Source organism: Ipomoea triloba, chromosome 14 (assembly GCF_003576645.1).
Source record: "Ipomoea triloba cultivar NCNSP0323 chromosome 14, ASM357664v1".
Classification (NCBI taxonomy): domain Eukaryota; kingdom Viridiplantae; phylum Streptophyta; class Magnoliopsida; order Solanales; family Convolvulaceae; genus Ipomoea; species Ipomoea triloba.
The window spans coordinates 7,100,924-7,106,864 of NC_044929.1; positions in this window are offsets into that span (position 1 = coordinate 7,100,924).

Sequence of the window (5,941 nt, forward strand, 5' to 3'; positions counted from 1 at the left end):
AAGTATCTTTAGAGAGAGATAGAGAGTTATATTTGTAACTCCTGTTGTAATATCCTTTTGCCAATACAGAAAATTCTTCTTCAAATTGCTTTATTCAGTGTATGATTTATTCTAAATCTTACACTGGAAATATTCTCAATATTTTCAATCCAAGTTGCTATTGTAATTAGGTGTTGTGAACCCGTTTCGATCCTAACACTATGAACCCTAGTCCAATATACATAATTTGAATAATGCACAGAATTCATGTTTATTATATCGTGTGTTTATGTGTATGTGTATCGAAAACATTAATTTTGTACATTATGAAGTCAATTCTGTGCATTGGACTAAAGTCTACAATACACTATGCACCCTGTTCCACGATATAACGATTGCATTGAAAGGTCGAAGGGATACAATAATCTACTCCAACGAGACATTAGGAATAAGTTTCTCCCAAATCATTGTGTTAGTAAAAGTAGTGGAGCATTCACCAAGTTAAATTGTAAATTTCATACCCATCATATACACAAGTCGGGTTAATTAACAGTTGTGTGTTGTTAGAGAGGAGTTAATTACTGCGCAGGTCTATCATCACATGCACCATTTCCTCTCTTATTAACATGAATACAACCCAAATAGAACTAATTCGATCACATTTAGTTTGTTTATGTGCAAGCTAGCTACAATCAAATTCTAATAGCTCAAACTCTAAGGAATTCATGTTTGATGTTAAATTATATACAATTTTAATAGGGAAAACAAATCCAACTAACACATATAAATGAAAATTTAGGATAAAATGGCTAACCAAATTGGTTTTTTTTTTTAAATTTTTAAAGTAGTGTATATTTTGTATTTTTTTTATATAATATGATACGAATAAAAAAATGACTTCTAGCTGATTTTTTATTGTTTACAATTTTAATGTTTTTTTAGTAAAATATGATGCTAATTGATGAAAATAAAGAAAGAAGAGAAATTATGATCTAATGAGTAAAAATGTAATCCATTTATCTCCACAATATATAATTTAAAAGTAATTACAGTACTAAGCGTGCATGGTGATAATCAATATTTAAGAGATGAAGGAAATCATTTTCCCCTCACTTCCCGTTGTTATTACTCTCCTGTCACAAACCCGATTAAACGATACTCGTTTATAAATGCCAATGCCACTATTTGGGCATTAAAAGTAGTGGAGCATTCACCAAGTTAAATTGTAAATTTCATACTCATCATATACACAAGTCGGGTCCTATTTTAATTGACACTTGTGTGTTGTTAGAGAAGAGTTAATTACTGCGCGGGGTCCAATCATCACATGCACCATTTCCTCTCTTATTAAACCAAAGAGTTAATTATCAAAATAGTCCCTTGACTATAAGAAATTATAAATCTGGTCTCGAGTAACTAAACAAACAAATGAATAAATTGATAAATATTTGTAAAGTTGAGGACTTAATTAAGAAAAAAAATCAATGACCAAATTAGTAATTTCACTATAGTCAAGGTTCCATTTTGGTAATTAAAACCCTTAATTCATTTAGTTTTAATATGATACATGTATATATAATTGATCATGCAATTTGAACAAACATTGAATTAATCGTGCATAAGTACATATTATAACGCAAATTATTTCATGGAGCCGGGTCCACCTTTTTTGAATGTAAACAATTTATCTTTTAAAAATTGTATACTACAAACACGCAATGTGAATGTTCACAATTTACATACTAAATATTAACAATTTACCTTTTAAAAATTCACAATTTATATACGAACACAGAATAACACAACTTTCGCAACTCCAATACTAAAAATACTACACAGTTTAGGACCAGCAGTTCACCTTGCAGTGTGGACATTGTTGAAAAAATCGCTAGGTGCTCCATAGGCGCTCGGGGAGCGCCTAGCGCCTAGGACGCCTAGCCGGGGATTAATCGGCGCCTAGGCGTCCGTGTATTTTTTTTATTTTATTTTTTATTTTTTAAAAATTTGTATAAGTATTTTTAATTTTTTAAAGACTAATAATTATAAATTATATAATGCTTTAATAGTTAATACTAAAATATTAAATATTAACCTAAAAAATATCTAAAGTTTGTATAATTTAGGATTATTTCGCTCAAAACGATGTTGTTTTGAGTGAAATAATTAATAACCCATTAAAAAAAAAAAGAATAATACTTAATCGACCGACTAGAAGGCCTAGTCGGTGCCTAAGCGGTGCTTTGGCGGACCTTAGGCGGCTTAGGCGGTCGCATAGCCGGCCAGTCGCCTAGACCATCATTTAATGTGACCTAGACCACCATTTAATGTGATACGCTAGGCGGTCGACCAACGCCTAACGCCTAGGCGGTGCTTTGGCGGACCTTAGGCGGTCGCCTAGCCGGCCAGCCGCCTAGACCACCATAACCTAGACCACCATTTAATGTGATACGCTAGGCGGTCGACCAACGCCTAACGCCTAGGCGGGGATTAATCGGCGCCTAGGCGGGATTTTTGCAACACTGAGTGTGGACCTTGCTCCATGGTATAACAACCCATATTATAACAAATAGATATAGGCAAAAACTTGTGTGGTCTCACCATGAGACGGGTCGGGTCGGGTCAAGATGCAAATGTAACACTTATATCAAATGCCATACTTATATGCTCAAATGTAAATGTAATACTTAGAAAATACAATACTTTTACATTTCGATTTAAAAGTATTACATTTTTCCTCAAAAGTATTATATTTGATTAGTGTTATATTTGAGCATATAAGTGTGAAATTTGCACATATAAGTATGACATTTGCATGGTGCTTTGACCCGACCCGACACGTCTCATGAATAAGGATCCGTGAGACGGTCTCACACAAGTGTGACCCATAGATATAATATCTACACTTGAAGGCCTTAATTCAACATGAATACAACCCAAATAAAACTAATTCGATCACATTTAGTTTGTTTATGTGCAAGCTAGCTACAATCAAATTCTAATAGCTCAAACTCTAAGGAATTCATGTTTGATGTTAAATTATATACAATTTTAATAGGGAAAACAAATCCAACACATATAAATGAAAATTTAGGATAAAATGGCTTAAAAATTGGTTTTTATTTTTTAATTTTTAAAGTTGAGTGTATATTTTGTAATTTTTTTTTATATTACGATACGAATAAAAAAAAATGACTTCTAGCTGATTTTTTATTGTTTACAATTTTAATGTTTTTTAGTAAAATATGATGCTAATTGATGAAAATAAAGAAAGAAGAGAAATTATGATCTAATGAGTAAAAATGTAATCCATTTATCTCCACAATATATAATTTAAAAGTAATTACAGTACTAAGCATGCATGGTGATAATCAATATTTAGGAGATGAAGGAAATCATTGTCCCCTCACTTCTCGTTGTTATTACTCTCATGCCACAAACCCGATTGAACGATACTCGTTCATAAATGCCAATGCCACTATTTGGGCATTAAAAGATGCATCCGCCTTTGCATGGAACTCGGCCCAAAGACCACCTTGTCTCTCGGCAGCGGAGAACTTGCATTGTCCCATCGCCTTAGCAATATTGTTGTCCATATTTTTCCCCACCACATCAACAGAGAGCTTCTTGAACGCAACATTGACGTAAACTTCCCCAACTGTTTTAATGAGAACGCTCATTGATTCCCAGCAGCTCTTCAAATCTTTGAGCTCTCCCTTGCTCAAAGATTTATTAGAATCTATTTTGCTCTCGAAATCCTCGACGACTTTGGCCTTCTTGCGAGCTTCATTTACAACGATGGCCGCGGCTTCCCGCTTCCCAGAGTGGGCGAGGAGGCTGGCTTTGCCAGCGAGGAAGTCGCGAGCGCAAAATGTGACCAAGGAGCGACCGCCTAGGCCGGGGCCTAGGGCTTCAGAGCATGCCTTGACAAGTCGGGTTTTGTCGGAAGGGGAAGGTGAATGGTGAGCAGTGGCTATGGTGGCTGCCACGAAGAGGATGAAGAAGATAGATGGAAGGGTGGCAGAGGCCATGTTATTAGGTAGATTGATGGGACAGAGATAGAAAATATGTGGAGATATGGGGTGATTTTTCATGCATGGTATTGTGGAGTTTATATAGAAAAAAATTCACATGTTGGTAGGAGAATGTGATGGATATGAGAAAGTATAGGTAACAATATGAAGAATGATTCTTTAAATTTTAATTCACTCATGCTTTGAGTGAATTAAATTTGTTCATTCCCCACCCACACATCAATTTCAACAACCTAATGAATTGAAATACAAATAATACAATATAAAGAATGCACTACTGAAGAAATTGGAACCAATTTAATTTGAAGTTTTGTCATGGGATACAGAATCCTTGAACTTCTTTTTTTTTTTTTAACATTATTTATTTATTGTAGTTACTACTCCGTATAATTATGAATTCAATACATGATAGGATTGAGTATGATTGATGATAAAGCCATAGGAGCAGTGGAAAATTATATTGAGAATCATAAATAAATTTTTATTTTTAATATATTGATGATACATTATTTATATATTTATATATTAAAAATTTATTATTTGATAGTATACCAAATAATTTATTTTTCTAGCTTACTCAAACAATATACCTTAAAAAATAAATATTTAATATATTAAAAATTTCCCTTATGTTAGTAGTTCACCTTACAAGATGAACGATGATTCATAATAATTAAATGATTGTAACTGGGCAAACTAGTTTTGTCATCTCCATCGTTTTAATCATGCCCTTTCATGAGCAATCATGGGCATTATTGTGTGGACGTTCTGTGGAGTAAATAAAAAGTACATTCTTTGTGTACATAAAATATATTATTTGAATATTGAAAATACATTATTTTGTATACTATCAAATTAATAATGTACGTAAACACTGTATAATAAATATGAATTAAACATTTAACATAATACACAGAATTCATGTTCATAATGCACAAAATTCATATATGTTTATAATGCACAAAATTCATGTTCATTATATTGTGTTTATGTGTAGGCGTATTATGAACATGAATTCTGTACATTATAAAGTCAAATTCTGTTTATTGGATCAGGGTCCATAGTGCACTGTTGACCCTGGTCCCTGGTCCACGATATAACAATTGCATTACCCCAACAACACCAATTAGGTTTTACAAGAATTAGAATTTACATATAAATGTTTATATGAATTACTTATGATACTACAAAAAATTATATAAATTTAGTAAATTCTCTTTTGAAAACGTCTCAAGGGTCTCAATTTCTTAGACGCGTCAAATCCAAAAATTTGAGTACTATGATATATGGGCTTACCCAATGGTGAGTGACCGCATGCCCACACGAAATCTCTCTCTCTCTCTCTCTCTCTCTCTCTCTCTCTCTCTCTCTCTCTATATATATATATATATATATATATATATATATATATATATATATATACGCTATTATTATTCACTTATTATATAAATTTATATATCTTGTATAATTAAAAAAGCATAATGAATTGAACTTAGGGATGACAATTTCAATCCGTCCCGCGAATATTCACCCGAATTCGACCAGCATGGATCAGCTTTTTTTTTTAGTGGGTGGTGGGGCAGTGGTGGGTCTTAAAAAATTAAACTCGCGATGAGTCGGGTTAATTAGATTCGGGTTGTATGTACAAAATCTGCCTAGAACCCCACCCGACCCATAACATGCGGATGAACTAACAAAGAAACATGATATGAAGAAGTAGAAGAGCGTAGGGGGTGACCCCAACCCAGGTGGTAAGAGTGATCCACCTACCGCCGAGAGGTCGTAGGTTTGAACCTCAAACTCCTGGGTTTGAGTAACCTAGGTTGTTTTACCTTCTTGTGGTCTTTTGCCGGCTAGGGTCACAGAGCGAGGAAAACAACCTCGTTAAAAAAAAAAAAAAAAAAAAAAAAAAAAAAAAAAAAAAAAAAAAA